We start from the raw sequence: 25,610 nt of genomic DNA on the forward strand, positions 1-25,610 counted from the left end.
ATGCTATGGTTTCTGGCGTTTCCTCTGTATCCAATAAATCATCCTCTTCCTCTGTATTTTCATCTCTCTCAGCTTCCCTAGCCTCTTTCTCATGTTCATGGATTTTTACGATTTCTTTACGAATCTTTCTGTACATGGCTTCTATGCTATTCTGTCTATCATGTTTACCATCAGCTATGTTATTACTCCAATATACTAACATATCCATTTCTTCTTTGCTTGTCTCTGGTCGATCTCGTTCCCGTATTAGACAATTTATCAGGAACCGTAAGATCATACCTTGTGTCTCGACTTTTTGATGTGCCATGGCCTCGCGAATGCATTCTGGTCTCTCTCCTGTTCTTATAAAATGATATATTCTGTCTAAATGGTCTGACATTTCTGGTAAAAGAACCAAATAGTTTGCTACTTGCCGTAAACGTAATGAATATAAAACCATCCCGTCCTCACCGGGTACTGGGTCATATCTGCAGTCTGTAACATACTCTTTAAGGGCTACGAATGTCGCTGCCCTGGGTGTACGTAGTAATGCTAGATCTCTAAGCGTTGTTCGTTTTACTTGTGGCGGAGTACGAAGATGACCCCCTGTAGCGCCTCCTGAAGCGGAAGCTAAAGCATGAACTGGCTGTGTCATCGGTGGAACTGATCGGGTAGGTGAAGTAGTAATAATAGGAGCAGGCAATGTTTGTGGCAAAGCTTGTGGCAACGCTTGGTGTCCATAAAGGATTACCAGGGCCAATGGCAGGAGGAACAGTAGCAGGAGGAGTGGAAAGAGTTGTATCAACCTGAACAGATTGTTGCGGAACATTATCAGTAGGAGCATTATTAGCAGGTGCAGGTAGTATACGTACATTGGTGTACGCTGGAGCTACATCATCTAAATAAGAGGAAAGGAAAATATCTGCTGCGGTCTGTTTATGACGGAGTTTAGTCGGAACCAATGGTGGTGGCAAGTTACAAGGTTCTTCCGGGGTTGCCTTAGGCAGGCCCTCGGTAAGGACTGGATACAGTCCTGTGATGAGTGCATTTCTCTGTCTGTCTTGTTGTTCTATTCTGACTCGTTCTCCTTCTTCTAGTAACTCTTTTTCCCTAGCTTTTTCAGATTCTTCTCTACTTCTCTCTACTTTTCTGAGTTATTTTTCTGTCCTTCTGTGTGCTTCTTTACGCCACAATTCTATGGCATCTTTCTGGGATTGTCTGGCTTTCTTTTTCCATAACGCTTCTTCTACTCTCATGATGCAATCAGCATACCATGTCCCTGAGACAGGCCATCTATACTTTTCTTCCAGACCCTTGGTGTAATCTGCCCATAAATCTAGATACAGTATGGCATCTAAGCCATGCTTATTGTACATAAAATGTCCAGGAGTGTCCCTAGGCGGAACAGGAACTGCTTCTTCGAGTATCCCTTTCCTGGTTCCTATCTGACGTAACTTCGAAAACAGTGGCATGGTCGGATTACTTTAAAACGTGGACACAGTAAACTCAACAATGAACAGCAAGAAAAACAATCATTCATACCACGACATTAAAACCACATGGAAACATTTTACCTGATACATAGAAAACATATAAACACTGAAATCTCGAGTTGCAATACTAGAATACTGAATCACTGAATTACTGACTTACTGGATTACTGGATTACTAGATTACTAGATGCACTGCTAAAACAGTACAGACCGGTCCCATAAAGAGACACGTCGGACCGTATTTACCTAAGTGAATACGTCTGGACCAGGCCTGTGTACCCAGACCTGTCTTGACCGGGCACGAATTAATGAACCCGTCTAGATGCGTTCCCAACAACGGTACTCACCGGGAAGCAAGAACTGAAGGCCTCGGAATCTAGACTGGACTGGACATCTGGACTGCTACGACATCTGGCTGCTACTACGCTTGCGCTTCGGAACAGGTGGGCCTCCGGATACCTCGGACCTTGCTCGCTCGACTAGGGGCTCTGGTCGGGATCCTCCCCATTCCTCACCGCCTCGTCTGGATGCCGGACCGCAGTCTCCGTCTCCTCCGTGGGCCCGAGGGAGATAGCAGGAAAACCCGCAGGTGTGCACGGAGTCCGTCGCAGCTGTAGAAGGATCAAAGCCTGCGTAACATCGCCGGCGAGTGGGGAAGGGGGGGGTCCCTATTCGGGCGCCAGATTATGTGGTAAATATATTTTACCGTATAGTTTTTTCCATATAATTAATAAGACATAAGGATAGCTCAATCAAATGAGAGGCAGAGTCCGTGGTATCTGAGTCATACGGGCTTTAATGGAATGCTTCGAAGCATGGGACATTGGGTTCCATCACCACTCAGGTTCAGGAAGGGACATTCAACATTTTATTAGCATCACACATTATATATAGTAAAACAGTATACATGGAAGTGAATACAGTAGGCGTAACAGGTGAAAAGAGAGGTGATAAGAACACATGTGCGTAACAGGAGGCGTGTAGAAAGGCGTACACATGGGCGTGTACTTGACATGTCAGAGAATCGTCACATGAAACGTCACAAGTGGGTGGATGCATAGAGAAAGTTGCAGAATCAGCAGAAACTTATAACCTGTATGCGCACGCAACTAAGCATGGCAGGGGGAGCAGGGGCTTTGACTTCTGCACGAGTAGAGGAGACTGATGTCTGGGATGTCAGAACGACCTGTACATACAGCATATCTGATATCGTATGTTTTGAGGATGTAGTGTCTGGAGTAAAAGGTTTCTCGGGCAGAGGCTGTTCATCACTAAATGCTAGTGCGTGCATATGGATCTTCATGTAGAGTGCGGGGGCCATGGGCCTACCATGGTAACAGGAGCAGTAAATTACTTGCATGGAGACAGGAAGGCAGGGCGGCAGGGCCCTTTGCTCTGCAGCCGGGAATATGTTTACCTATTTCACTAGACTGGAATGTGTTTTCGAGGAGGCTGAACAGATAACTTGTAGGTCTTGGCAGGCAAACGGGCCGAGCCGGGCACCGCTCGTCTGTGCAGGATGTAAGGCAGAGGTCAGGGATGCATACCTAAACGGCAGCTTTCAGAGGCAGAAAAGTACTTGGAGCCTCGTTTTAAGGGTCTGACTCGACTAGGCCAGAAAACGTGAAGAAAACGTGAAAGTGTACCATGTAAAGACGTTGGCACCGTAGGCCTAGAAGCCTAATTAACAAGATATTTATGCATGACTGGATAGCTGACATGTTAACGTTGGACGCAAATGTATTTGCGTCTTTCTATCATGAACAGAAAAGAAGTTACACGACATACAAGGAACATGGGTGCATGGATAGGGTGCGAGTGAGGGGACACATTGGTACCTGAAAATTTCTATTACCTCAAGGGAACAGCAGGGAAGGAGACCAGAAACAAAGAGAAACAAGCATAGGCATTCAAGACACCTTGCCACTGATTCACAGAATACCTCAGGACCTAGCATGTAACCGTTACACCTGTAAAGGAAAACAACAGCCACTGTATTATACTTGGCATCACAGTAATGAAAATGTTACTAGATCTGATGTTTCAACATAGACACATAAAAGGTAGCAGAGTTTTTCAGCCAAAATGAAGGGTGTCTAACGCTGTGCAGGCTGCTTCTATGCAATTAGAGCCATGCAGTAACGAAGGTACTCACAGTGTAGGAATAATGCTCCAATGTTTAAAAATACTAAAGCGCTGCAGTGGTACTCACAGAATGGTAACAATTCGTAGTCACCCCTGGCAATCTGTGAGGGTCAAGAAGTGAAATTATACATCATCCGCAAGAGCCTTAAGAAGCTCATCCAACAAGGGAGGGAATTCTGTAAACACAAGGAGGCCCCACAATAGACAGTCATTGTCAAGTCCAACTGGGCTTTGACATGTCTAACATAACAAGCTGCTGGTCCGGCAATCAACAGTAAGTAATGAGGAGCAATGCCACAAAACAAACCCTACCGTGACCAGGATATGCAGCACGCCACAAGAGAATCCTGGAATTGACGTCACCCGACTGGTGCAACGTAAGCATTTACAATAGCTACAGCACAACATTGTGAGGTCATCAGCGCAACGTTCCTGGCATCATGGGAATAGAAAGTTAACATCAACTGACCGAGAAGGCTTGCAAAGCAGTGTTCTCCACCGGCCCTGAGGAAGCAACGTGACAGTGACATGACATAGTGGCACAAGGGGCAATGCATCCATACGAACAGACTCACAGGACACTTGACAGAACATGTGGGACATACACTGGCCCACACCTTCACAACATGGTTGATTACAAATCAAACTGTACTGGCACACAAGATTAAGTGGTTGTGCCAAACACATCCTGCTGCACACAGTGATGCTGCAATTCACCATGGAGCCTGTGGTTGTGATGTCCCACACAATGTCAACACGTGGAATCCGCAATGTGTCAGGATCAAGGTTGACACACATTGGTGCCTTCACCAGAGTCAATACTCCATCAACAGATGACTGTCAAGAAGGGTGACTGTCCTGTCATGGGAGTGGTGCAACATGTAAATTGATCCATGGTGATTAGACATGTATGGATGGGCCTTCAACATGAACAGAAACAGTTCCCACACCTTACAAAACCATAACAACACAAAAAGCCTGTTTAGTTCTCTTACCTGAACTGACATTTACACATGTCCGTGCATGGAACGCTGATTCGGCCCACGTTGCAATCATCATGAGGAATAGCAGGAGGACTGAGATGACACAAACAGACAACAGGCACAGCAACCTGGGAATGAGAGACACACAAGGGCTCACTGTTACAAATCTTTGCTGAAGACATGGGCAGGAACAAAACACGAACAATGTAGGACACATCTAAAATGATAGCTAAGTCATTGTGCATTTCAGTGTGGCATGACATCAGCACTTGCGTGACACATCAGAACACACATAAAAGTGAATATGCATACAGTCTGCTGGACACACACATTGCAAGACATGCCACTCAATGCTACAAGCTTGCACACTCATTCGTAGTGACTCATCATCATGAGAAGAATTGGCGTAAGAGCTGACTCCGAATATCATCCACCTCCTCCTCATCACTTGCATCGGGACCAAGCCCTTCACACTAACGGGTGGATGTTCCTGCTCCTCAGGATCCAGGATGAGTGGGACTGCCTTCTCAACTGCCATGTTGTGCAGCATGCAGCACACAATGAAGACATTACATACCTTGGCTGGGGCATATGGGAGGGATCCACCAGTCTTATTGAGACACCGGAATCGGCTCTTCAGGAGGCCAAACGTCCGCTCTATCACTCGCCTGGTCTGCCATGTGCATTATTGTACCGCTGATCTACAGATGTTCTTGGGTTCGGAGAGGTGTCATCAGCCATGGCATGTTGGGATATCCTGCGTCACCTGCAAATATACATCATGTCAATAAGTGGTTCATGAGATGCAGGCAGAGCTAAGGATACTGAAACACACAGGACACACAGAGTATACCCACCAACAAGACATGCCAGATCGTTGCATCGTTCTTGGCACCCTGCTATGCCTCATGATGAATGCATCATGCAACGATCCTGGAAAACTTGCACAAACATGGAAAATCCGCATGTTAGCAAGACAGACCACCTGGACATTTATTGAGTGATAGTGTGTCCTGTTGCGGTAAACCTGTTTCTGAGCCTGCGGTGGCACCAGAGCCACATGTGTCCCATCAATGGACCCAATTACATGTGGCATCCCACCCAGGGCATAGAAATCACCCTTGACATCTCTCAACTCTTCAGGAGTAGGAAATCTGATGAATTCATCAATATACTCCAACATGACTGCTAACACATCACGCAAGACACGGCTGAACATTGTTTGGGACATTCCACCTACATCAGCTATGGTTAATTGGAACGTACCTGTAGCAAAAAAATGGAGGGCTGCCATCACCTTTATCTTGGGGCTTAGAGCAGTAGGATACCTGTGTTGCGGTTGGAGATGTGGTGCCAGCTTGTTCGTCAAGTCCTGAATAAACGCTCTAGTGAATCTATAACATCGGATGCAGTCACGTTCCCTCATGGTAGCTAAGTCTGGAAATGGCCTTGGTAGATGCGGTGCCCTGCAGGACATAGGAAGAATGGAGAATAACCGTAAAACTACATCAATGGCAAGGTACATATCACATGCAAAACTGCTATCAGACATCATGTCACTATGGAGCCTGGCGTTTGCAATACATCCCGTACACATATGCCAGCTTGCTGGCACTCCTACGAAAACCCAGATACACCTGTTGTTTGCCTCAATAAACATGACATGCCCTGAAACAGGCTGCTGGTCTGGTCTGAGTGAAGAACCCAAGATATCACTTGAGTGACAGACGTCACAAATCCTGCAGTGGAAGGTTGTCAACCCATCCAGACAGCTGACTGCAAGACACATGCACAGGTCAGATGGAATATCAAAAGTACATCTCAAACACATAGCGATAAAGGTGTGTATGTGACAAAAAACCGACTCAGCCCTTGTCAGGATGCAGACATGTGTGCCTTGGGAAAATTGCTGTCTGATGATATCAGACCCAAAAGCCGTAGAAATGCACATGTGGCATGGTGAGCGTACATGTGAAACCATTCCTCATCTCAACACAGACCCATGTAAGATGCACCAACAGCAGATGCAGTTTACGTTACACAAACAACAAGCTCAAGGTTTGACATGACACACACTGGACATAGTCACATAGGGTCATGCTGAGCGTGAAATGTCAAGTGACAAAGTGCCCCGGTCCCTGGCATCATGAGACAGGTGCCCATAGTGATGACTGTGCCATCCCAGTATAGATGTGCATGGCTACATCTGCATAATGGTACACATGTGACAAGTGTAAAGGTCATGTGTACCACATAGTGGCCCATCATACATGACATGTGTCAACAGGTCAGCACACATCAATTGTGCAATTAGATCATATTCCCTGTGCTGTATCAATGCATGACACACCTAGGGCCTGCACATGTAAGTATGAAATGAAAAGAACTTGATACACATCCTTGTTTGAAGCGTACCCCGACATCCCTGCCATGTGTGCGCCTCGTATCACTATTGTAATGGTGCCATGCGTGAGCGTGTGAAATGCAGCGTACCCCTGCATTCACAAATGCATGTGAAACGCACCGTGTGAAACGCATCGTACCTCAGCATACACAAATGCGTGTGTGCGCAGCGTTTCACTAAAGAAATCGCGCCATACGCGATCGAACCGTACCCCGGCATTATGTGCATGTGTGCGCAGCGTTTCACTATTCTAATCGTGCCATACTCGATCAAACCGTACCCCGGCATTACGTGCGTGTGTTCGCAGCGTTTCACTATTGTAATTGGGCCATACGCGAGCGAACCGTACCCCGGCATTACGTGCATGTGTGCACAGGTTTCACTATTAAAATGGTGCCATACGCGACGTAAAACGCACCGTACACGTGTGTGGATCCCAAAAAATACATAGTGGACACCTAAGGGACGAGTAGTAGGCCCAGAATGCAGGCTGGTTGTCATGGATACTGAGATTTGAGTGTGTGCTACAGGTGTCCTGCAAAAGTCAGTTGGGCAAAACTATACAATGTTGCAAAATTGTGGTGGAGCTGAAGCAAACATTTTGAACCATGCAAATGTGTGTCAGGGCATTAGGTTTAAAGTGATTGGATGAAACGTAGGATGCAAAGTAATCTGGCCTATCACACTGTACTCCTGAGACGGAAAGCCCCTCAGCAGCACTGATTTAAGGCTGCATGTGGCTGTGAGAGTTCACTTGCCTGTACAACATTGGAGTGGACCACACTGCTGCTGTCTCTGCATTCCCTGGACTCTTATGTCGCGTACGATGGAGAGGGCATCAGCATTCACTGATGAGGAAAACCAGGCCCTGCTGGATGCCCTCCTACCACAGCACAGCAAGCTGTATGGGAGACCAGGGGAGCAGGTGAGTGCTGACTGCAGTACCTTTGACTGTACACCTATTGTGTGAGTGTCACAACAGGCATTGTGCATTGGTGATACAGAGATGCAATGTGGTTTTGAGAGTGTCCCAGGGGGTGTACATGGTGGTGTCTCTAATGCCGAGCATGATGTAGTTCATGTGTGTTTATTCCTCACTTGCATTGTGCTTACTGTGCTATTCACTGCATAGTGCGTGACACATTCAGCCGTGTCTTCATTCCAAAAGGTCCTGATGTGTAACAGTGTTCCCCCCAGAGTGACAGCTGACTGTACTCACAGCTTTGTATGCCTTGTGGGAACCTGTGGTGATATTGTACAAATGATGTGTTTAATCTCATGGACATTGCAGTGTGTGAATGTTCCTTGTCATCTGGGTGAGTGTGTATGTGAAGTGTTGCACCATAGATGCATGGCGTTTGCAGCAGCTATAGCCATCTGATGTGACTAGTAAGCAGTGGTGTGTGCCTGACTTGCAAAGTTAGCACAACACCTGTGACATCTCTTTGTCAAGTGGCACATGTGCTAAGTGAGGGTTGTTTCCACTGTTGTCAGTGACAGGTGAGTGATCTGTGCCAGGGTGTGTCGGTCTGGTCTGCTGAGGTTTGTTAAGTGGAGTTAGACATGGGACTGCTTGCCAGGTGCTGTCCCACACCCTGCAGTTGCATGTGTTCTCCAGTGTGTGCCATGATCAGTGTGTGTTTTGAATCTGTTACTCCATCTGTTGACTTTCAATGCCATGTAGTGCATTGGGGTTTGCCCACAGGCCTAATTCACATGGACAATGATGCAAGTCCTGTCAGCATCCTATGTCCTGTTCACATTATCAATGGTGTGCAAGTGTGTGTCTCTGGGAGATGGAGCAGGTGTAGTGATGTTGTTTAACTTTGTCTTCCTGACAGGTATCTGCCTACGAGACGGGAGAGAAATGGCTGGAGATCGTCAAGGTTGTCAGGACTGTGGGGGCCATCGCCGGAAGCTGCACAACATTAAAAAAAAGTGGCAGGACATCCGGTGCTGGACCCAGCGTATCGCCCGGGTCCAGCTGAAGCTGGAAGCTCCACGCCGGCATGGCAGCAGCCGTCACCTCACCCCCCACATGCTCCGGGTCCTGGCTGTGGTCTTACCCGACCTCGATAGGCAGTTGCAGGAGGGACAGCAGCAAGGAGGGGGTAGGTACATGGCTGTTTGTTGTGTTGTGTGTCACCTGCTTCTTGAGGTGCTCTGAAGCCTGGAAACACTCCCACAGTTGGGGTGTCTGGTCAGACAGGTTATATGTGCAGTGTACTTTAGATTCCCCATAATCAGCTGGTGCTCTTTTTCATCCTTTACCCTCCTTCACATGTGTCCCCTGGTCTGTGTGTATTCAAATATGCACATGCGCATCTAGGGTGCAAGTTAATTATACTGCACATTGATTAGTGCATCATGTGGGAGGGTGGTCTGTGACATGTGTTGTGACCTTGCCTGTGCCATGAGCTGTGCACTGTGTTAGGTCTGCAGATTTGTTTGCACTGATTAAGAATCTCAACATAGGAGTGTGAGTTTTCAACTGCACACCCTTGCAGCATGCATGACCCATGTTGTGTTGTCAGACATGATGTACATTATTTGGGAGATATGCATAGTGCCATGACGGTTCTTAATGTTACAGTCAGCTCATACCAGACCACGGATCAGTGTGCCCACCACAGTCCCCTGAGACGCCCTGGCATCCTATTCATGTGTGTCACCCAACACTGTGCCTATTCTATGTGGGTGCAGCATGGGTCTGCTTCAGTGGCATTGGTCCCTGGCATAGGTTGTATTTATCCTGTGTCTGCTACATGTTCCCACTGGACATGGATACAAAATGTGGCTTGTGCATACTCACACTGAGTAGTGCCTGTGTGCCTATTCACAACAATCTGTTGTTGGTTGTTTGTGACTAATATGGATTGGCAGCCCCACAAGGTGAGCTTGGGTTACCTTTTAAAATGTTGGTGCACAGTTTTTGTTTCCCCGATTCTGAGTTCTCACTTCTTGAGCTGTATCTATCACATTGACTGAGGGATGGGGGTGTTGTGCAGGAGAGGTCCAATGGGCCTGCCTGATCTGGCCTTGGCAGTTGTGACCTGTGTGTGAGAATTGGCTGGTCGATGTTTTACCATGCACTTCCCCTGTGATGGTACCCAGTGCTTTCATTTGGGGCTTGACAGCCTATGCCATTTGTTTCCAGACATGATTGTGCCTAATTCATTTTTGACACATGTATGTAGTTCTGGTGCAACACTGTTTTGTCTTATTGTGCACACTACTGTGTTGACATTTCGTATGGGGATCATGGTGTGTCCACGATGCAGCAAATATTTTGTTCTTCACAATTGCTGGACCATTAGCTTGAGCATTATCCTGATTTGGGACGTGTGGGCTAGCAACTGTATGATCAGGTAATTGATGCCCCTGTGAGGACTGACACATTTGAAGTTGTCTCAGATTGATGAATGTAACTTGGCACTCCCAACACTTGTTAAGAGTTGTTTATGTTTAGAATGTGTTCATATGACAAATTGTGTAGGTTACACTTATGTGCCTGCATTATAGTTATCTCTCAAGGTAGTGCACACAAAACAACATTTTAAATTTTTTAGAAGAAGAAGGCAGCCTTTGAAGGAGGCCAGTGTTAGTGATTAATGTAGTGCCTTGATCTCCATATACATGTGCCCACAGTGGTCTTGAGTGCTTGAGACTCCTTTGTTGTCAATTGTACAAACTAATGTGTGTCAAGCCATCAAGACCTCCGTTGGACCACGTATATGGCAAATCTGCTACGCCATTTGTTTCTAACAGTGTTTCATCTTAAAGTGTGCCAGCTGTTTCAATGAATGTGTCTAAGTTTTTGGGTGCATTTAATTGTGAGAGATCTTTCATGCAGGCACATACGTGTTATCTTCACAAGATGGCGAATTAACACATTCAATACATGTTGAATGTGTGAAGTATGGTGAGTCCCAAGAGGCCAACAATTTGTGACATTATTTTTCACCCAAATGTACTTACAGGGCTCTGAGTGTGGTGTCACCTTGGGGGTGAGGTGTGTTAGTTTGCCCTGAGGGGCACCACAACAGTTTATTTCCTTGTGAACTTGAGATGGCATCACTTAATTGTATAAATCTGCTCTCCTGTAAACAAACAGAAGCTTCTCAGTGTAACTCTCATTCAAGTTGTGGCCTGGTGTGTTCTTTGGATCCTTGTGTCCAAGTAGCATTGTGTCTATACCAACTGGATAGTACTAGTCTCAATTATGTGCAGAGCTATCTGGCTGTTACTCATGATACATGCCATGATTTGCAGTGTGACCAAATGATTGAGTGCTCATGTGTCAGATGTGTACAGGTGACTGATGCATTTTTGTTTTCTCTCTTTGTCCACAGCATCATCACCCGACACAGGAGAAGACATGAGCACAGACCAAGAGGAGGGACCCAGCCGCAGTGCCACCACAGCTGTGGAGTTGGAGGGAGCCAGTGGCACGGAGGGTGAGGGGAGTCAGGCGGCCGGCCCTTTGGAAGGCGACACTTCTTACCATGCGGACGGATCGTCTTATGACTCCCAGGAGGAGGGGGAATATGCGGCAACACCATCTCCAATCACTGTGTCTGCCCCGCCTCCTCCAGACCCATCTACACCCTCCCAGTTGCTAGGGTCCCTTCTGTCCGTGCTACCCCCATGTCACCTTCGGCCCGGCACCGCAGCCGAGTCTGTGGACCTACTCTGGCAGATTCAGGTTGGTCAGACATCAATGCTGACTGTCCTCCATGGCCACACCACTGTACTGACACAGTTGTTGTCATTCATGGAGGGCATGTCAGCTACGATGTCTGACCAACGTCGGATTCTATCATCCATGGACTCCTCACTGATGGCAGCAGTTTCCCTCCTGCAGCAGTCCGTCCCCCCCCCTCCTTCGGACCCATCCCTACCCCCCTCTCCCATACCTGTCCAGAGCACACGCAGATCAACAAGATCACGCACACCAACGGACACAACCAGCACACCACCACGGAAGTGTAAGCGCAGATCTACTGGCACGCAATCTCAGGGGGATGCAGGCACACCCCCAGGGACTGGGTCAGACGGCAGTCACGCAGCCACAGACAAAGTCCGCAAGACTCACAGCCCTCTACCTCCACTCCCATTGTGTCCCCGGGTGCAGGCAGTGGTCTGGCTAAACTGGCAGCAGTGTGCAGCGCCGAGTTTATTTCCACCTTTGGTCCTGCAAAAGCCACTGAGGAGGATTCCTCCCCCCTGCACCCACAACACCTACCCTTCCCTCTACTGTCCCTGTGGTGCCTGGCCCTGACCCAGATGATTCTGCCCACGGGTAAACAACCCTTTAGCTCCATCATGTGCAGGCAAGTTTGGGGTCGACGACCTCCCCAACGTCCCCAACCAGCCTTTCATGTGGACTGGCCATTGGCCTTGTTTGAGCCGGGACTCATTTTTTCACTCATTTTGCTTTGAAGCTGAATAAAGCATTTTATTTTACATTCAAAACTATTGCATTTCAGGTACTTGCTTTAGGTGCTGTGGGCCTAGGAGTTGGTGTCATGGTAATGTTTTGCGGTTCTGAAAGATGTATATTTTATGATGGTAATGAGGTGGACCATGGTATCTATGTGCCATCACAATGTCGCAGCAATTTGGTTGTGTGTGTTCAGTTTGGCTAGAGACATTGTCCCAAGGAGTGTTCCTTCCTCAGTGACACATGAGATCTTCTTCACTACAGACAGTTGCACATTTGTTGTGCTGACATGTGTGCAGATTTCCTATTTTGTTAAACGTTCCCTTCAGCAATGGCAATGCCTTCTCACAGATGACTACTGCTCATTAGTCTGTGCCATCCATGCTACTCACTGTACTTTGTGTTTGGAGTATGTAGAAATGCCTTCATGGACCCATTCACCCTTTTTCCCACTATGCAGATGTGTAATCACAGCCTACCCCTATGTTGGGATTTGTTATGCAGGGTATTTGTGCACATGACTCACATTGCTGTTCATTGTATCTAAAGGCTTTCAACTCTATTCCTTCCATGAGAGAGTACATGTTGGTGGTCTCACCACCACCTGGACATTCATATCAGCCCAGGAATGTACATGACAGTGTGTGTTCCCTTTCGCTCTCTTTGTTTGTTGGGCTGTTACATGACAAAACACTATTGTGTCATGATGGTAGGGTGTGTAGGTTGTCTGCAACCTCCATGGGTGAATATGCATGTGGAATCTGACATCACACCCACATGTGTTGTGTCACGCAGTGTGTGACAGAAATCTATCCTCCATGTAGTGGGACACTGCTGTAAGTGATATGTTGCTATGGCACTATCAGGACACTCACAGGTTAGGGATGTAAACATACACCCATGTAGTTGTGGTATGATGATGATAATGTCCCCGCTATATCTGTGCACTGCCGGGAGTCCTGTGCACCCACCCCTCATATGTCTGGACACTGCTGGGAGTCCTCTGCACCCACCCCTCATATGTCTGGACACTGCTGGGAGTCCGATGCACCCACCCGTCATATATCTGGATACTGCTGGGAGTCATATCCATCCACCCCAATACTGTAGGCCTATGCTGGGAGTCATATCCACCAACCCCAATACTGTAGGCCTATGCTGGGAGTCCTCTGCACCCACCCTCATATGTCAGGACACTGCTGTGAGTCATATCCACCCACCCCAATATTGTAGGCCTATGCTGGGAGTCATATCCACCCACCCCAATACTGTAGGCCTATGCTGGGAGTCCTCTGCACCCACCCCTCATATGTCTGGACACTGCTGCACCAACTGCTCAGATGTCTGGACACTGCTGCACCCACCCCTCATATGTCGGGACACTGCTGGGAGTCATATCCACCCACCCCAATACTGTAGGCCTATGCTGGGAGTCATATCCACCCACCCCAATACTGTAGGCCTATGCTGGGAGTCCTCTGCACCCACCCCTCATATGTCTGGACACTGCTGGGAGTCATATCCACCCACCCCAATATTGTAGGCCTATGGTTGGAATCATTTTCACCCACCCAATACTGTACGCCTATGCTGGGAGTCCTCTGCACCCACCCCTCATATGTCTGGACACTGCTGGGAGTCATATACACCCACCCCAATACTGTAGGCCTATTCTGGGAGTCATATCCACCCACCCCAATACTGTAGGTCAATGCTGGGAGTCCTCTGCACCCACCCCTCATATGTCTGGACACTGCTGGGAGTCCTCTGCACCTACCTCTCATATGTCTGGATACTGCTGAGAGTCCTCTGCACCTACCCCTCATATGTCTGGACACTGCTGGGATTCCTCTGCACCCACCTCTCATATGTCAGAACACTGCTGGGAGCCATATCCACCCACCTCAATACTGTAGGCCTATGCTGGGAGTCATATCCACCCACCCCAATACTGTAGGCCTATGCTGGGAGTCATATCCACCCACCCCAATACTGTAGGCCTATGCTGGGAGTATGCATGGCGTGTGTGCGGGTTGCATCACTATTGCAATGGTGGTATACGCGAGCGTGTGTGACACACCGTGCCCCAGCATTCAGGGTGTGTGTGCGGGTTGTATCACTATTGCAATGGTGGTATACGCGAGCGTGTGTGATGCACAGTACCCCAACATTCAGGTCGTGTGTGCGGATGGTGTCACTATTGAAATGGTGGTATACGCGAGCGCATGTGACGCACCGTACCCCAACTTTCAGGGCGTGTGTGCGGGTCATATCACTATGCAATGGTGGTGTACGCTGACATGACTGGGATGACACGAACGATGGGGTTCATGACGTGTAGGTCGCATACCGGGGTGCGGTTCGGGCCGGACTCTGCTTTTACAGCTGTTTTCGGGTCCCGTAGAAAAAGGGTCGCACGGAGTGTCGCAGAGACGAATCGTACTTGCTGGGCCGGAAACTGCTGCTTGTATACGTACGGGCGTAGCGTACTGCGTGACCCGGATACATATCGTATGTATTGTTGTGTCGTACGGTGTTTGGTACGATTCGTACGGGGATGTGCTTTGGGTTTGGATCGGAATTGATCGTACATACGGGGAACTTGAAGGTGTACGATTCATATGCGAAAATACGCTCCGTACAGCTATTCGGAGCTCATTTTCCCGATTCGGAATCGAGCCCTAGGTGTTTGTGCTGTTGTGTTTTTAGAGGATAGGGTGGGAAGTTATTGAGGTCATACTTAATTAATGATTAATTATTCATTTTTTTTAATTATTTTATTTATTACTTAATATGTTATTTGAGTTAAATATATGTTTTTAAATATATCTTGAATGTGGGCTGCTAGGTACATGGGATTATTTTTATATAATCCTTTAATAGCGTTTTTCATTTGATATTAATTATAATACAATATATAATTATGTCAATTACTTTATATAAATAGTTTTATATTTTTGTTAAATTAAAACATATATTAAAATATGGTATGTGTTTAATGTGAAGTACTTTCCCTACTGGAGTGGGAATAGTACATTTTAACCCTCCTGAGTCCATCATTTTCCCTACTGTTGCACACTCTGGAGTGGGAATAGTAAATTTTACCCCTCTTCAGTCCCACACTTCCTCTATTGTTGCACATACTGTTATGGGAATAGTAAAATGTACCCCTCTTGAGTCCAAAGCTTTCCCTACTGTTGTACAGATTGAAGTGGGAATAGTATATTTATTATTCCTAGAGTTGAATTTTTTTATTTTGTTTCCAGTTTATTTGCTTCATTTTTAATTTTTTGGTCTGTATATAGATATATAGTTATAAATAACTATATATATATATATCTTATCTAATGGCGGTCGTCAGTAGATAGTTATCGTTAGGACCTATTATCCATAGGAAAATCACAACATTCTATTCCCAATAACTTTGGCGCCGATTAATGCTAAATTTTCAAAACTCCTGGCCTACTCCGGTACGCTCCTATCTTCAAAGTATTGGGGTGATTTGTCAAGCGGGGGCCAAGTAAAAAGGGGGGTCCCAAAACGTGTTTTCCCCATGCAATTTCCCATAGGAAACTTTAGACACGGCTACAGCCCGGATTTCTGAACGGAATTACACAAATTTGGCAAAAAGGCAGCCCTTGGTTCAGAAAGATCCTTGTTTGTTAAATGGTGTAAATCTGTTCAGTAGTTGCTGAGAAAATCAAAATTTAAAAAGTTTCGATATCTATGGCCGCACAGGATCCGCGCACCCTCCCGATCCCAAGCTTTATGCTAATTAGCTGTCAACACTTCAAACCAAGAAGTGTTGGTAGCCATCTTGTGCCTCGGTTCTAAGCAAAATAGAAAAAAAGATGCGATCATGCGTCAGGCCCCGCCCCCTCCCTTCACCACTCTGCAAACACACCCTGTGGCATGTTTTAAATTGGGGAATTAATTCCCCTTTTTTTACTGGGTTTCCCTGGGGAACAACTAGCCCACCAGGAACCTCCAGTATGCGCCAGGGAGCTGCGTTGCAGAGGGGTGTTTTGAGGTCATGCCCCTTTTTACACCTCTCTGCTACGCATCTCTGTGGCGCTACATGGAGGTACCTGGTGGGCTAGTTGCACCCAGGGACCCTCAGGATTCAAGAGGATTTAATCCCCCAACTTAAAACGCACCACAATGTGCATTTGCACAGTGGTGAAGGGAGGGGGCAAGGCTTGAGGTGACATGTGTGCAAACACGCCCTGTGGCATGTTTTAAGTTGGAGAATTAATTCCTCTTCAATCCTGAGGGTCCCTGGGGGCCAAGTAGTCCACCAGGTACTTCCAGTAAGACCACGGAGCTGCGTTGCAGAGTGTTGTAAAAAGAGGCGTGGCCTCTGAACACCTCTCTGCATCGCAGCTCTCTGACACATACTGGACAGGGACTATCAGGATTGAAGAGGAATTAATTCCCCAACTTAAAACGCGCCACAGGGCGTGTTTGCAAACATGTCATCTCAGGCCCCGCCCCCTACCTTCAACATTGTGCAAATATGCCCCCTGGTGAGATGTAAATTGGGGAATTTAGGGCCCAATGTAGGTAAAAGGGATTTTCCGATTTCAAAATACCGAGGCGGTCCGAATCGGTATTCTGAAATCGGAAAACGAGATGTAGCAAAAAAAAGGCGAATTAATACCGATTCGGTCGGCATCGGTAATGTGAATCGGTACGTTCCGATTCGGCACGGACCGAATCGGAAAGTACCGAATCGGCTAACACCGAATCGGAAAGTACCGAATCGGCCAACACCGAATCGGAAATAGCCGAATCGGCTAACACCGAATCGGAAATAGCCGAATCGGTAAAATCCGATTCGGCAATTATTGAATCGTAGCTATGAAAACACACCCATGGCCAAAAAGCCCATAGGAATGCATTGAAGACACCGATCCGGTAAAATCCGAATCGGATAATACCGAATCGGATTTTACCGATTCGGTAATATCCGAATCGGTAAAAGCCGATTCGGCAGAAGCCGATTCAGCCAATGAGGTGGCTCCCCCTCCCCCACCCAAACAGGGAGTGGCAACCCTGGCAGGTGCAGCTAATTAAGAAGTTTCTGGAGAGCCAGCCTGAGCTGAACACTCACAGTTAGCAGCAGTGGGAGTAGGAGGTTGTGAACTGTAGTGAAGAAGATGGCAAACCAGAGCGAGAGCCAGAAGTCCTCCCCGAAGAGGAAGCCTAAGTTCAGCACCACCGAGCTGCAGGTGTTGGTTGAGGAGGTGGTGAGGGTGCACCGCCAGCTATTTGGAAAGCTGTCCCTCAATGTGCCAGACAGCACCAAGAGGAGGATCTGGAGCGAAATCGCCCAAAAGGTGAATGCTGTGGGTGTCACCCCCAGGTCCCTGGATGAGCTCAAGAAGCGATTCTATGACATCCGCAGCCTTACAAAAAGGAAGATGGCAGAGATCCAGAGGCAGGCTGGAGGCACTGGTGGAGGCAGGAACCCGGCGCCACCCCTCACAGACCTCGAGGAAATGGTCTCCACCACCATTGAGAGGGAGAGTGTTACTGGAATTGGGACCCTGGACAGCTCAGCCAGAGCTACAGCTACAGGTAAGAAGCATGCGCACCATGACACACCCTACCAGACACCTCCCCATTATACACAATGCATAGGCAAACCCCAGCACAGTACTGTAACCAACATACAAGAGACAAGCATCATGGTACATGTAGTCAGCAGAAGTTAGCAAACTATGGCAGTGCAGAATCACAAGACAGGAAACAGTGGAACACAGTCTAAGGAGATGCAAGGACATGTGGAATGCTTTAATTGTACTGACTGTAATACATCGGCACTCAATTTACAAATGCTTCTTTGTACCTAGGGCACCATCAGGCGGACAAACTATGTCAACAGAGGCAGCAGCACCATCTGACACTGCACTCGCAGGGCCGAGCACCAGCCAGGCTGCCGAGGAGGAGGAGGACGTAAACACCCTAGGGCTTGGTATGGAGGGAGACCTGGTGATAGACTTTGAAGCACTGCACTCCCCACAAATGTCCAGCACACCCCCCTTGCAGTTCTCCCCAGAGAACTCCCCGACAAGGGACCTCCTTCCACCTACACCAGCTCCTGCCACAACCATGGCTTTGGCACCAGTACAACCTGTCCTGGGAGCAGGGGCTCAGGGCCCGGCCAGCACCACACCCCCACCAGTGGCACCCCAGCCCACTCAGCAGGCCGGCAGCAGCAGTACCCGGCGCCGTGCCATCACCACCACTGCTGCACCAGCACGGGAGGGCAGTGTCTTCCTGGGCCTCGAGGGAAAGATGGTCAAGATACAAAGGCAGCAGGCAAAATCCATGATGGCCTGCCAACGCCAGCTCCTGCAGCACAACCTGCAGATGGGAGAAATGGTAAAGGGATTTCAGGCCTTCGTGGAATCAAACAAGGAGGTGGCAGCAGGTTTAGGCAGGCTAACCACTGCCATAACCCAATCATGTAGCAGACAGGAGGAGCATGAACTGGTGCGCAGGCGGGATGCCCGGGTGCTGAACCGCTCCCTGAGCCGCCTTGCTGCCGCAACGGCACAACTCTGCCAGCGCAGCGCAAACATGGAGTCTAGCCTCAGTCAAAATACGGCAGAGCTCACAAGGGGAATGGCCCGCATCACGACTGCAATGGAGGCCATGATCATCTCGAACACTGCCACAAATCCTGCCCTGGACCTGGGGGATGCTGGGGACAGCAGCAGCAGCAGCAGCCCGGCCAGCGCTGCGTCTGAGCCACGCAGGAGCAGCAGGCGCTCCGCAGATGCCGCTGGTCATTCAGAGGGGGCTGAGGGACACCCCAGTGGGGCTGCCAAGCGGTCAAAGAAATAGCCTTGCAAGGGCGGGTGAGGCAACCTGGACCTTGGACTTTTGTTTTGTTTTCCATTACACCATTTTTTTGTTGCACATCAGTGCAGTAACTGTGTTGCAACAGTATTAAAAATTGTTTTTTCACAACAACCATTTAGCTGTCTTTGCATCTGTACTCACTCAGAAATAGTTTTCAGTAATCTCCTCACGTCTGTATCTGCCATCACTTGGCGTACACACCCCAGCTGGCTGTGTCAGTGGCACAGCTTCGTCGTCGTCATGGTCCTCGTAGTCAGACAACTCCACCTCAGTGCCCTTCTTCACCGCAAGGTTGTGTAACATTGCACATACAGCTATGATCTTGCAGCAGGTGATGGGGGTATACTGCCTTGCACCTCCACTCTTGTGCAGGCATCTGAATCTACTTTTCCAGATGCCAAAGGTCCGTTCGACAACATTCCTTGTGCGTATGTGGGCCCGGTTATACCTCCTTTGGCTGGGTGTGGAGGGGTTGAGGTAGGGGGTGAGTATGAATGACCGGAGGGCATATGCACTGTCGCCTGGAAGAGAAAGGGGTAACATTACACACATGCATACATGTATTCCACCTAGCTACTGTGTGTTATGGGGGTCTGATGATGTGTCTCACCTAGGAGGTATCCTTCACCAAATTCGCCAGCCATCAGCCGTGCATAGATGCCGCTCTGTTGGAAAATATAGGAGTCATGGGTACTCCCTGGAAATTTTGCTACCAGGTCTGTGATGGTGCACTTCGCATTGCAGATCACCTGCACGTTGATGGTGTGTGTAGATTTCCGATTGCGGTATATGTATTCTGTGTCCGCTGGTGGGCATATCGGAATGTGCGTGCCATCTATGCAGCCAATGATTTGGGGGAATTGTGCCATCGGGTAGAAGTCAGCTTTGGTTTGTAGCAGTTCTGCGTGGGTTGCAGGGAACGAGATGTATTGGTCCATCCTGTCTATCATGGCGTCAAGGAATGTGTGGAAGAACCTTGACAGGCTGCTCTGGGTCACTCCTCCTGCCGCTGCAACTCCACTTTGATAGCTGCCAGACGCCAGCAGGTGTAGGCTGCATAGCACCTGGACGTGTGCTGGGATGGCGTGTGCCCTTGGGGTGGGGTGGTCCAACAATGGTTTGAGGTCCCTGATGAGCTCAAGTATGGTGTCAGAGTCCAGCCTGTATCTCTGTAGGATCTCAGCCTCAGTGAGCATGAACAGGGTTATCCTCTGTCTGTAGACCTGTTCATTTCTTAGCCATTGCCTCTGTCCTTCCTGCTGTAGCCGTAGCCGCCTCGCAATGACATAAAAAGCTGCCATCCTGCAAGTTGCAATGCATTTTGGGGCTGTTTTTATGGGTTGGAGTTGGTTACCACCTGATTGTAATCCATGGTAAATACCGAGTGATTTCTACCGATTTTGAGCCGAAATCGGAGTTTCTGTGCCTCCCTACATCTCCCCATCTGTCCGAATCGGGGAATTTCCCGATCGGTGATTCTACCGATTCGGTAGGTTCTCCGATTCGGCTTATGTCCGATTCGGTTCATCTACCGATTCGGTACATGGACCGAATCGGTTAATTTCCGAATCGGTGTCACTACCGATTCGGTACGTGGACCGAATCGGTTAATTTCCGAATCGGTGTCACTACCGATTCGGTACGTGGACCGATTCGGATAATTTCCGAATCGGTGTCACTAACGATTCGGAACGTGGACCGAATCGGTATTTGCATCCGATTCGGTGTATTACCGATTCGTTACATATCCGATTTTCGGTATGTACGTATCGGATTCTTTCCCATTCGGTACTCATTCTGATTCGGTTTTCGCTCCGATTTTGAGTTTTTTCATTGCCCTACATCTCGATGGCTGTTTACCGATCGGTAAGGGCCAAAAATCGGGATTTTCGGCCTTTACCGATCGGTAACGGCCTACCTACATCTGGCCCTAAATCCCCTTCAATACTGAGGGTCCCTGAGGGCCAAAAAGCCCACCAGGTACCTCCAGTATGCGCCAGGGGGCTGCGTTGCAGAGAGGTGTTTAGAGGTAATGTCCCTTTTTACACCTTTCTGCAACACAGCACTGTGGCGCTTACTGGAGGTACCTATTGGGCTAGTTTGACCCTAGGGACCCTCAGGATTCAAGAGGACTTAATTTCCCTACTTAAAACAGCCACAGGGCGCGTTTACACAGTGGTGAAGGGAAGGGACGGGGCCTGAGGTGACATGTGCAAACACGCCCTGTGGTGGGTTTTAAGTTGGAGAAATAATTCCTCTTCAATCCTGAGGGCCCCTGGGGGCCAACTAGCCCACTAGGTGCTTCCAGTAAGGGCTACTGCGCTGCGTTGCATAGAGGTGGTCCAGGCTGTGCCCCTTTTGACACCTCTCTGCAACGGCGCTTACTGGAGGTACCTAGTGGGCTAGTTTGACCCTAGGGACTTTCAGGATTCAAGGGGACTTTATCCCCCAAATTATACCTCACGACCTCCCTCCCAACACCAGTGTGCAAACGCTCCCTGTGGTGCATTTTAAGAGGTAGTTTTAATCCCCCTGCCTTATTATGTACTAGGGTCTTACAGAGGAGGCCATGGTAATCACAGGGGTATCGTAACGCATAGTGTTCCCTAGTGTATGTAGGTGTTTTCACTGTATTCTAAGTGTCTTTTAGCATAGCACTGGCTCTAGGACTGGTTAGTTAGACTCAGTTACCACCAGTACCCATCTGAAAAAGTTGAGGGTACAGGATGATTTTTCAACAAGTGGAGAAGTGTGGCTCAATGATTAGAGCGGCAGACCCTGATGCAGAGGTCTCGCCCGGGACCAGGGTTTAATTCCCCGCCTCGGCGGGTCTTTGGCTCAAAATTCCACTGATCTGATAATTCTCGCATCAGTGACTATTCCAATCATGGAGTCCCACTCTGCAACTCTGGGCAATAGCTTGCTTAATCTCCATAACAGCCCCCACAACGCTAAGGATGCCTGGCCTCCACCTTGGGGGTGCCCAGGAGTGGACGGCTCACAGGGAAAGCCAGGATGGGTTCCACAGCGGTATTCGTACAAGCGCCTTGAGACCCTTGCGGGTGAGTAGTGCGCTATACAAGTATCAAGTATTTCTTCTCCTCTGTTTGTTCTTACTGCCTGTTTTCCTTCTTCCTGCACTTTTCTTCATCTTTGAGGACTTCAAATGCTTCTTTCTGCATTTCTTTTTTCTATTTCTGTGCGTTTTATCTCCTTTTTTCACATGTCCTACCTCTGTAGGCATAGTTAGAAACAAGCATTTAAAAAACCTTTAAAATTCACTTAAAAAATATAGGTTGCAGTCACGTTAAACTTAGAAATTAGCATTTAAAAAACCTTTGAAATTCATTGAAAACCATAGGTTTCAGGTACATTATAGTTAGGAATTAGCATTTAAAAAGCCTTAGACATTCACTCAAAAAACCATAGGTTACAGGGGCGTTATAGTTAGCTGCACATTTCACTCGTACAAAACCATTGAAATACCCCCGTTATAGTTAGTTCAGCTGACTATAACTCGCACGCCGCAATGCACTGCTGATGACTTCACATATTACATCATTAATGACATGGTCAGTGACATCACTCATGACATTACTGATGACATCTCAAATGACATCACTGATGACATCATCCAGTGAATGTGTGTTTTTCTGAAAATTAAATATGTTTTATATATGTATATCTCAAAGTCGATGGTAGAATGAATGGGTATTTAAGTATATTAGTGTCTAAATGGATGACCCAAGTTTCTTTTTGATGAGAAACTATGTACCTTTTTCTCCAAGTATATGAGGGATCCCAAGAAAGGAAATGATAGGTATTGGACGTGGTAGGCCCTTGACCCAAATTATTCAATTGGCGGAGCGTTCAAAAGAGTCAGGATCCCCTTTGTCCATGGATATTGTGGCTGGTTGGGCGCACTACCCTAAACCCTAAACACTACTCCCTCCACTACCCAAACACCACTGAAGTACCCTAAACCCTAAAACACTACCCCCAGCACGACACCCTAGACTACCCAAATATAACTGCACTACCCTAAACCCTAAAACACTCACCCGCACAACTCCCTACACTATCCAAACACCACTGCACTACCCTAAACCCTAAAACACTACCCCCAGCACGACCCCCTTCACTACACAAACACTACTACACTGCCTTAAACCCTAAAACACTACCCCCAGCATGACCCCCTACACTACACAAACACCACTGTACTACCCTAAATCACCCTACAAAATAAAAACACCACTGCACTACTCTAACCCCTCAAACACTTCCCCCAGAACTACCCCCTCACAACACAAACACCACTGCACTACCCTAAACCCTAAATCTACCCCCAGCACGACCCCTTACACTACCCAAACACCACTGCCATGCCCTAAACCCTAAAACACTACCCCCAGCATGAAACCCTACACTACCCAAACACTACTGTATTACCCTAAACCCTAAAGCACTACCCCCAGCTCTACCCCCTACACTACACAAACACCACTGCACTACCATAAACCTTAAAACACTACCCTATCACAACCCCCTACACTACACAAACACCACTGCACTACCCTAAACCCTAAAACACTACTCCCAGCACGACTCCCTACACTACCCAAACACCACTGCACTACCCTAAACCCTAAATCTACCCCCAGCACGACCCCCTACACTACGCAAACACCACTGCACTACCCTAAACCATAAAATACTACCCCAGCATGACCTCCTACACTACACAAACACCATTGCACTACCATAAACCCTAAAACACTACCACCAGCATGACCCCCTGCACTACTTAAACACCACTGCACTACCCTAAACCCTAAAACACTACCCCAGCACGAGCCCCTACACTACCCAAACACCACTGCACTACCCTAAACTCTAGAAAAGAAACTCCCACCCCATGCCAAATTCCCCTTACCTCTAACTCTTCATGGTTCCTCTATCCTCATTGTTCCTGCTTCATGTTGTCTCTGAGGGGAAGTGCACGTCATTGTGAGGAAACTGAACAGCCTCTGTTTCCTTACAATGATCTGGATTGTCTACATGTTTTTTAGAACGAATGGTCATTTACCATACATACCTTTACAACAAAATTAGTTGTAAAGGCTTGTGTGGTACATGGGGATGCGTTCTAAAGAAATGCGTAGTAATGACTTCGCAAAGTACAACGCATGCGTGGTAATGCATGCGTTATAATGGTATTGCAAAGTAAAAAGTCCTTGTAATGGCTGTTAACCGATCGAAGCTGGCCCCTGTTCTTCAGTGAAAAGTTTATTGGATTAATTAGGAGGAAGGAATGTGTTTTTTTTACCGAAAAGTGCATTCCCGGCTGTTGTATTGTGAAAGTGTCCGCGTGGCCTGGTTTCATTTTTGGTGAGAGAGTGGAAGAGTCTGTTTGTATCTAAAGGAGTTCTGTTGTTGGGCGGGGCCGGCGCGACACGTCATCTGAAAACATAGCTAATGGGAAACGTCCTCCCTGAAGTGTGGAGCAGTGCCATGAGAGGGTAACGAATGTGCGTTCCACCGCAGTATGACCGTACCACGTGACCCATGTGCCACCTCCAGGGTATGGGAGGCAGAACCTGCATCGCAGGTCCTTTTGAAGACCGTTGTAGCACTAATTCTACATTTTGGTACCAGGGCAGTTTAACTTGTTGTTCCTGCCAGATACAAAGAGAAGATCCTGTGTTATTTAGTGCCCTCATTACCTTTTTTGTGGGTTGTGGTGCTTGTCACTTTGCTGCCCTGCCGGTTCACATGACTGGGCACCCCAGCTCATGTGCCATCTGCAGGGCCTCTGCCCTCAGATCACTGGTTTCGGTTTCTGGAGTGGCAACATGAACAGTTGCTCCCAAAGGACTAGCCTGAACACTAATGTGAATATCCCCTGAACCAGCATTCCACGGAAATTCTTTCCTGGCTCTCCCACATCGACGAGGATGTCATAATAGCACAGCTCCAGTCGCAACACCTTAGGACATCATCGGCACCATAAGCGGACCTCGTCGGCGTGCTGACGTCAGTCCACCCATTTTTTCCATGCCACAGAGGTGAGGAAATTAAAATATCCTGTATATGCACCCACCCCGCATCCTTGACATAACCCCCCTCCATTTCGTATTCCTGCCACCATTTCAGGAGACAGACCATCCACTGCACGAAACCTTGCTTCACCTCGACATGAGCAGGCCTCGCATCCTGTTTGCAGACCCACCCCCCACATTATTGTGGTCAAGCAGGATCAACTGCCCACATAGATAGCACCCTGCACCTGG

The sequence above is a fragment of the Lissotriton vulgaris genome, chromosome 6 (genome assembly GCF_964263255.1).
Source record: "Lissotriton vulgaris chromosome 6, aLisVul1.2, whole genome shotgun sequence".
NCBI classification, from domain to species: Eukaryota; Metazoa; Chordata; class Amphibia; order Caudata; family Salamandridae; genus Lissotriton; species Lissotriton vulgaris.